This window comes from Polyodon spathula, chromosome 19, assembly GCF_017654505.1.
Source record: "Polyodon spathula isolate WHYD16114869_AA chromosome 19, ASM1765450v1, whole genome shotgun sequence".
In the NCBI taxonomy this organism is placed as follows: Eukaryota; Metazoa; Chordata; class Actinopteri; order Acipenseriformes; family Polyodontidae; genus Polyodon; species Polyodon spathula.
This window is the reverse complement of record NC_054552.1, coordinates 22,116,598-22,126,427: the sequence shown is the minus strand read 5'-3', so window position 1 is coordinate 22,126,427 and position 9,830 is coordinate 22,116,598.

Sequence of the window (9,830 nt, the reverse complement as noted above, 5' to 3'; positions counted from 1 at the left end):
TTTACCTTACAAAATAGCACTACTAAAATTAAAGGGGTATTTAGGCAAACCCCTGATCGAGTTTCTGTAGATTGTTTAGACCCTGTATTTTCACATTGAATTGACATTTATCCTGATAAAACACCATAGATAACCTCCCTCCCGGCAGCAGGTATGTGAAGCGAATGGAGTTTCATGTTTCAGATGGGGTTCTAATGCCTTTGTCCCACGAGAAAAAAAAAAAAGGTCAAACGCAGTGAAACATCAGACTCAGGTGAATTGGGATACACAGGACAAAAGACCCTCTAGAAAATGTACCCATTAGAACTGAAACAAGCTTGCAACTTGCAATAGGGAGGTGCAGCTTTTAAATATTACATAACAATGCGAGGGATTCCTTTTGGATACCAAATGAATTTGACCTGCATTTTGTTAGAATAATCAGTCTAACAGTCAATGGATCTAAATGGTGGTCAATCTAAACATAGCTGTGGATTTCATCAGCACAAAGAGCTCATTGCGGACACCTATTTGAACCACCGTGGGTCAGAAATGGGTCTGTTACTGAAACATGTAATATGAGACATAAAATAATAAAGGAATGTAGCATTAAAAAAAAATAAAAAAAATCTTCTATTGATTTTACCCCATTTTTTTTCTACCCAATTTCAACCTCTGCAACCCAGCTACCAAGCTAGAGATTCGAGTGCTCTTTTCACAGCCGAGCCAAAGCAACAGATGTCACCTAGCAATGAACTCAGGAGGTGAGGACCCAGCCTGGAGCATCTCCACCTGGACACGTGGACCAGGATTCAAAACAGCAGGCTCCTGATTGCACGACTCACCCTGCTGGAATTGTCTTTACTGAATGAAACATTTATTTATTTATTTATTTATTGCAATTATATAGTGCTTTTTATACAAAAGTATTGCAAAGCACTGTACAGTACAGAGCAGAAAAAAGAACAAACCACAATATATTTGTATAGCATGCCACACATACAACTGCCCATTTAAATACAGATTTAAACAGTTTGCACATAATACAAAAGCAGCAATTTTAAAGTTACATTAAAACCCACTAAATTAAGAAAGCCATTTTATAAAAGTGAGTTTTTAGTCTTGACTTGAAAACTGTAACAACTTCCCTCATGAACTAAGGCAGAGCATTCCATAATTTCGGAGCTCTACAAGAAAAAGCCCTCCCTCCCGTGTTGATTTTTAGTTGACCCTAGGAATAACCAGCAGCCCCACATCTTGTGATCTCAGAGTACGGTTTGGAAGATACAGGGTCAATAACTTTTGCAAATAACTAGATGATAATCCGTGCAGGGCCTTGTAAGTTAACAGCAAAATCTTAAAATCAATTCTACACTGCACAGAGAGCAGGTATAAAGAGGCCAAAATCGGGGTAATATGGTCACTTTTCCTGTTTGAATTTTAGCGGAAGTATTCTGAACAAGCTGCAAACGGGATACAACATGTTTTGGAACACCAGAAAAAAGTGCATTACAATAATCAAATCTAGAAATAATTGGTCTAAGATTGGCTAAATTGTTCAAATGGTAAAAATATGCTTTAAATGAGAGAGATACACCACACAGGTACAACCGATTAGGGTTGTTTTATTTATTTATTTTACAGCCTCATTACAAAGTAGGCAACTTGCTTTAAAACACATCTAATATTTTCTTAAGAAAAACAGTTAAGTAATTTCTCAAAGGAAATTATGTATTTTAGTGGAGAATTAGTAAAAACACACGTTACAAATAAAATGCCAAGCTGAGATTTTTTTCCCCACCAAAGATAATAAATCGAACTTTGTCTTTTCCATGTGAAGGGTTGCATCTAATTAATCATTTCACTCCTTACTTTGCAGCATACTGTACCAACGGCTGCCACCCACAGCACCTTCTTTCATTGAAATGAAATGTAAGTTTTACAGCTTTAGAAAATCTTTCCATCAGGTTTGCATTTTCCAAAAAGCACCATGTGTGCTTGTTTCCGAGTTATGACCTCAGCACCAACTAGAAAGAAAACTCCACTACCCAGCAGCTGTTAAAATAACTTTCCATTTCAGGGTTTTCATTTTTCCAACCTAATCTCACCGATCTAGCAGATTCTTCATGTGTCTAACCAAGCCCTTTTCATAATTCTTAGTGGCTTTATTAACATGATTACCGGCCCCACCTTTATTGTGCTGACAACCTGGTGTTTCGTCAGTGGTTTCTTTATGTTAAATCAGAATATGTCAATATTTAAAACACCTTGTACCTTTACTGTAGATCACATGATCTGATTGCCGCTCAGCGATATGAGTTACACTTTAAAATATCTGCATATCCCAAATGGAGTATAAAATAAAAACAAATAACCGAAATACATGCATCCTATATAGAACAAAAAAGGATTTATTGACTAGGGAAAAAAATAACTTGTCCCAAGTTTGACAACCAGTTTAACTCTTGCTACTAAGAGCTGGATTGAAAGAATGGATGAAAAACTTGGCTATCACCCTTCATTGTGTGCAGTCAATAATCTCAGTATATGGGGGTGGGGGTGGGTGCGGGGGAGAAACAGTGACAGAAACTGCAAGGGGCAGGCAGTCCGATCACTATTAACTGTTTTATAATCAACCTGCGTGTCTAAACTTGATTAGGCTCATGTACACTATTTATGAATCAGTGACTTCCATTACATGAGAGTAGATGTTGAACTTCATGCTGATTTGAACTCGGCTCTCGCCAAGATAACCACCAACTAAGACGCAGCTTTGCAGTAAACTAATGTGATCCATCTGCATCTCCATCCATTTGCGTTGTTTTCCATCTGATGATGTAGATATCGTTCTGTCTGGTGTTGATTGCTGAAGTGTAATGCTGGCTCCAGGGATCAGCTCATTTTGCCTCCCCAGTGCATCAGCACAGACAACGGCTGCGATGCTGGCTCCGGGGATCAACCCAGTGCGGTCTCACCAGCACACCAGCATGTCAGCCGCCTGGATTGAGCTAAGTAGGGTACATCCCTGGAGTCTTCAAGTGGGCACCTTCCATCCTCTGTGTTTGTTGACTAGCCCACGACACCTCAAGAGGGCTCAACAGTGATTCTGGCGTCCCAGCATCACCTCCCTCCATCCCCCACTCAGCTCAGCCCAGCTTACTTACCTGTACATCAGCTTTGTTTTCTTTCTATTGTACTTGAGATCCCCATCCAGAATCTTTCCGTCTCAACCACAGCCAGTTGCTGCTCCTTCAGATAAGTTCTTGCGCGATGCAACTCTTGGCCACTGAAACTGGCATCTCTGAGAAACAGGGTTGTAGAGTATGCCATAAATTCTCGACAACCCACCTCCACTGGGTAAAGTCGGACTCTCCATCCTCGCTCTTCCGCTTCTGCAGCTAGTTGAGCATACCGAAGTTTCTTCCTCTCATATGCATTATCCACAGCATCTTCCCATGGCACTGTTAACTCTACCAGATGAACAAGACAATGTCTGGTCGAAGGTTAGTGGAGGGTGGAAAAATAAGCCATTGACCAACATCTGCCAGCATCTTCCAGTGTCTAGCAGCTTCCAGTTGTCCTGGGTGAGGCTTGGTTTTAACACCTTTTCTTGTGGTTGCTTTCCTGGACAGAGAAATATTGTTTTCTGTGTGTAATGCTTTGATGGAACTGGTGGCAACTTATTGGTCAGGTTAAGCTTGTCTTCCAAGGCTAAGGCCAAACATCGCAGCACCTGGTCATGGTGCCAAGTAAACCGTCCTTGGCTAAGACCCACCTTATATCCTGTCAAAATGTGCCTTAATGTTGCAGGTGACGAACACAAAGGACATGAGGGATCCTCACCCACCCAGAGGTTTAGGTTCTGTGGTGATGGGAGAACATCATATGTTGATCTGATGAGGAAACTGATCCTGCTCTGTTCCATTGTCCATAGGTCTTGCCAGCTGATCTTGCATTATTCCACACTCTATCTCATCCATTCTCTCTGCTTGGCCTGGGAAATGGCCTTTACACACCTGATCCTCTCCTCCTGCTTTTGCACCTCATTGACTACCAGCTTCCTCCGTTGAGCTGGGGTTGCCTTGTGCCATGTAGGAGGAGCTGAACTGAGACCAAAACCTCCTTTTCCATGCTGAACTTGCCCCAAAATATCTCAGATTCGAAGGGCAGCCTTAGCATCTTCCACAGCTTTCTTTGCCGTCCATTTTCTTCCAGTTTTCAACACAGGTGCTGCCTCCCTTATGCATTTGTCACGTGAATCTACTAATGTCATTTCCAGTCGGACTTTGGCGCACTTCAACTCCTCGGTTAGAGCAGAGATTGGTAGCTGCAGTATTCCTTTACCATAAAGTCTCACTCTGCTGAGGCAGTGTGGAACTCCAAACCATTTCCTGATGTATGAACTGACTAAAGCTTCTAGCTTCTCAATTGTTGTCATGGAAACCTCGTACACAGTCAGTGGCCACAGCAGTCTTGGCAGTAGACCAAACTGAAAGCACCAGAGTTTCAGTTTGCCTGGTAAAGTGCTGCTGTCTGTGCTCTTCAACCCTTCCACTGCTTGTTGTCTAACTTCTCCCACACAAATTGTGTCCTTTAGCTCCCCGTCGTACCATCTCAAGACTTTTCACTGGCTTCTCGGACACTGTTGGTATTGCCTCACCATTAATGTAGAACCTTTTATCTACTACTTCACCTTTAATTATAGAGATGCTCCTTGATTTAGTGGACTTGGATAGCATTTCTGCCCATTCAATGTTATTGGTTAATTTGCCCAATAATCGATTAATGCAGGCTACTGTTGTAATCATTGTTGTCATGTCATCCATGTATGCTCGAATTGGTGGTAGTCGTATTCCAGAAGCCAAGCGCTCTCCTCCCACTACCCATTTTGATGCCCTAATAATTACTTCCATTGCCATGGTAAAAGCCAGTGGAGAAATTGTACATCCTGCCATTATGCCAACTTCTAGGCATTGCCACGTAGTGCTGAATTCTGAAGTTGAAATTTCCAACGGTACGCTGAAAAACTAAAATGCTTGCACTGAACCATATGCATTAGCCAAATCCAGGAATGTCACATGGAGCTCCTTCCTCTGCTTTTTTGCCGATTGAATTTGTTGCCAGATTACGCTGATGTGTTCTAAGCATCCTGGGAAACCTGGAATGCCTGCTTTATGTACCGAAATGTCAATGAAGCAGTTCTTTAATAGGTAGGTTGACAATTTCTGAGCAATAATGCTAAAGAAAATCTTGCCTTCTACATTTAATAGGGAAATAGGACGAAACTGACGATGCTTGTAGAATCCTTTTCTTTTGGTATAAAGACTCCACCTGCTCGGCGCCATGCTCTTGGTACAAACTGTTTCACATGCCACTTTCATCAATTTCCACAGGATTCGTAGAACCCCAAAAGCACTCTTGCACACACTGTATGGAACTCCATTAGGCCCTGGAGATGATGATGCCCTTGCTTTTTTCACAGCTTGCTCTACTTCTTTCCACTTAGGTGCACAGTCCTCCATTTGGTATATGGGTGGATTGAGAGGTGGGATATCTGAAGAAACTGACATAGGCTCCTGCCTTTTTGAATCTGTATGTGTTTCCTCCAAATATCTCTCCAGCTCAATCTTATATGATTTTAGTGTGCCATTTTTCTCGCTGGTGAAGAAAACTTTTTCCTTCCTTTTTTCAATTCCAAACCTCTCACTTCCATATGCATAGATGATGTCCCCAAATTTATCCAGCTTCTTTTCAACTGTTCCATTTAACCTTTCCAAAGTAAAACAGAGATCTGTGTTTACTGTGGCCCACGCAGTTTTCTCACAAGCTCTTGGCCATTTAACTGCAGGCTTGTGCCCGTTGAGGTTCTTTTCTCTCTTACGCTAGTTTGTCTGACCGGGTTCGCAAGGATCACTGGGTTCATCACTAGTTGTATCCACGCAAGTTCTCCTCACGTCTATGACAGGGGTGCTGATATCCTGCCAACTGTGGTTTGCTTCCTGTCACTAGATTTTATTTGACTAACTTGACTGACTTCGTAGAAGTACTGATCAATGCGAGGCACTTGTCCCTTCTCCCTCAAGTATTTCATTCTCCCTTGATGAATCTTCAAACCCCTGACCGTTGCTGCCTTGCTCCAGCCGCAGACACAAACCCGGAGTTCCATGTGTTTACTAACTGCAGATCTTGAACTAGTCTTTTGTGAAGTACTCTCCATTCTCATATCCGTTTCCGTTCCTAAGTCATTAACCACGTTATCCAACGTCCACCCCCTTCCACCCCCGCAGACTCTAGGGGTATTTTTCTCTTTAATTTTTTAGAAGCCTTGGGCGGGTATCTCCAGCATCCTGTTTACCTTTGAAAACAAAGAGCTGGATACTGCCGACCAGGGTAACTAACACATGCCAGCCCCAGTGGCGACTCTTTCTCCTGTCAGCTGTCTCTCCATGCTGTCACAAGGTCTTTCCCTTGTTGTCAGTTAATTAACCATTAATTATTTAACAAGTATTGTCAACTGCAATTCTAAACTGTTAAATTTTTGTTGGGTTTAGTGTCCTTTGAAATGTATTTTGTCACTATTCTTTTGCACTGGACCATGTTAGGCTACTTTAAATTCCCGTCATTCTAATACTTCAAAAGCCTAAAACATTTATCTGTAATACAATTAACAAACCGGTGATGGTCAAAACATTTGTCAAGTTGACAAGATATATTCTAAAGGACCTGTTACATTCAGAATTGTGTTTTTGTTTTTAAATGGGTGCTACACTCTAAGAAGTCAACATCCAGTCGTGGCACATTCTGTATGTATTTGAAACGCTCCTCTAAAGTGAATCATGAACAGGCTCTTGTTTCAAAGTGCCGGCCTTGGTTTACAGCACCGTACAGCAGTGGGTGTAACAGGGACCTCTGCCTCCTGTAATAGGAATCCCCCCTCAGAGGCTGCATCTGGCACTGCTAGCACCTTGTTGTCACTGCAGACCAGATGGTGCAGGCTCGTCTGCCATTTTTTATCATGCAAATGTTTTCTAACTGTCATTGCTGGGTTTCACTTCTTGCAGTAGATAAAGCCAGATTCTGTGTTACACAGGGCCAAGTTGAATACTACAGAACATCATTGATAACTATTAAAGACACTCAATACTGCCCAGTGAAGAAATACTGAAAGAAACTAAAATTCAATGGCAAGCGTTTCGACTGGAAGTCTTTTTGAGACATTTGTCATTTAGTTTCTTTCAGTTTTTCTTTACTATAGAACATCTACATTGAAAATGACCAAAGGCTTGAAAACATTTACTTCTTCTTCTTATTATTATTATTAATTTTTTTAGCACTCACCCTTACCCATTACATATCAAGAATTACAGTACAGAGGCTCCCGAGTGGCTTGCCTGTAAGCTGCCCAGGACTGCGTTGTCCTCCGACGCTGTAGCTCTTGGTGGCTGCATGGTGAGTCTGCAGTGTGTAAAGAAGCAGGCAGCTGACGGCACACGCTTCGGAGGACAGAGATTAAGAGCAAGATACAAAATAGAATGACTTCAGTCCTAATAAGAGCAAATACGAAACAGTACAATTTGATATCAGGGTAGTTCTAGAGCAGATAACAGTGTTGATAGTTACATCAGGGTTAGATACAAGTGCAAGTGAAATACAAAATACTACAGATTGGATTAAATACAGTAAGATAGGGAGCAGATAAATGCAAGTTAAACTGCAATAATGGCAGAGTGCTATATTGTCCAGGGAAGAATTGAGCTGAAGAGGTGTGTCTTGAGGAGGCGCCGGAAGGTGGTCAGGGACTGGGCAGACTTGACATCCAGAGGAAGGTTGTTCCACCACTGCAGGCTCTGGAGGCAGGAGAGGATAGAGGAGGTACAGCCAGTCTTTTAGTGCAGATGCAGGGAGAAATGAGGGTCTGGAGGTCTGGAGGTAGCTAGGTGCAGTCTGGTCAAGGCATCGGTAGGCGAGCACAAGAGTCTTGAACTGGATGCGAGCCGCGATTGGGAGCCAGTGGAGTGAGTGGAGCTGTGGAGTAGCTCGGGAGAAGCAAGGCAGAGAGAACAGGTGAGCAACGAAGTTCTGGATGAGCTGGAGCAGATGGGTGGCGGATGCAGGGAGGCTGGCCAGGAGGGAGTTGCAGTAGTCTAGGCGGGAGAGTACTAGGGCCTGGATGAGGAGTTGCATGGAGTAGTTGGTGAGGAAGGGTTGAATTCTTGGTACTAATCACAAATAGTAGATCACCTAATTAAAACACCACCTTTATAATGTTACTTAAATGCAGCTAATGTTTAGAGTTGAAATGAGGCCTCTAGTAGCCACTGGGAGAGATTTGAAAAAGGTCCTCGCTCTAACTGCCACAGCTCAGACTGCCCTTGGACGTGTGGCCCTTAGACGGCTGGTGTTCTAAGACACTGTTTGCCAATTTATACTGTCCTGCAGGTCTAGAGCTGGTCCAGTTTAGGCACTATCTAAATTCACTTCAATCAATGACAACTCTGAACACTTTAGAAAAGTAATTCAGTCAACCAGCTAATGTAGTTACATCCGCAACAAGCATTCAATTGATCAAAATCGCCAGTTTCTTCCTTCTGAGTGCAAACAGCAAAACACAATCCAAGCAGGTTAAAGCATTGGTGTTAAAACCACTTTTGTTTTTGTAGATGTTTTTTGTTGTTGTCTTAAATTTTAACTTTAAAGTTTGATGAAGCCCTTGTATCCTGCCAACGAAAATGCTTCAAGTTTGATAGAAGTTTAAGGTTTATTTTCCCCGTTAATTTCCATGGTAGAGGCATTAGGGCTTCTGACTTTTACTATGTGGGCTAAGGGGTACAACTAGAGGTCTAGTGATTCAAATGCAGTTTTTCTTTACCTGTATTAGCTATTTAAAATCCTAAAAAGAAATGTTTGTCATTCAATGTAGGTTTCTTATAGTGTTTCTAGATTCAGCACTATTGAGTGTTAAATAGCTCTGGACGGTCTTACTTAACGAACATTTTACAAATCACTGTTTAATCTTTTAATAATAGACTTTTTTTCCTACCATTTCCAATATACTGTATATAGATATTGGATCATGCTTGCATAATAATACAATCAATAACTGATACAAAAAAAACAAAAAAAAAACACAAAAAAATTGCCAGGATAGGAAAAAGCAATCCACTGGCAATGAGGGATTCTGAAGTTTTGTTTTTTTACATCTGCTGTCAGCACACATTTCGTTGGGATATCTTGGTTTGGATTATAGGCCAGTTCCTAAGGGTGAGTTCCTATTTTGCAAAACCCAGACAGACAGTCTTCTGTAACTTAATAATGTACCATACACATGACATCAGTTTCAAGGAGGTTAGATTCAAGCTCTACTGAGGTCACAGGGGTTATTTCAGAATGCGAAGACAAACACAAAATGATACAAAGTGGATCTAAACAACAAGGAGAATACATTAGTTAAGATAACTGATATTTCATACCAGAACCAAGTTGCTCTTTGTGTTGCATAAGAACCACGCTTATAACAGCACAACTTAAATAACAGAGAATCTCATCCAATCAGAATACAAAAACACAAAGCAATCCCACACCAATTTGGCTCACTTAAAAACAAATTAACAGTTCAGACATAGCTGAATATTTAAGAAAAAAACTAATCATATAACTGTTCCTACAGTGCCGAGAAAAAGTTTGTGAACCCCTTTGGATTTTCACATATTTCAAACCTAAATTGTTACTAGATCTTAATCTAAGTCCTAATAATAGATAAATATAACCTTAAACAAATGACACAAAAACATGGTACTTCTTAGACATTTATTTATCCACAAATGATTCAACATTCAGTATCCATGTGTGAA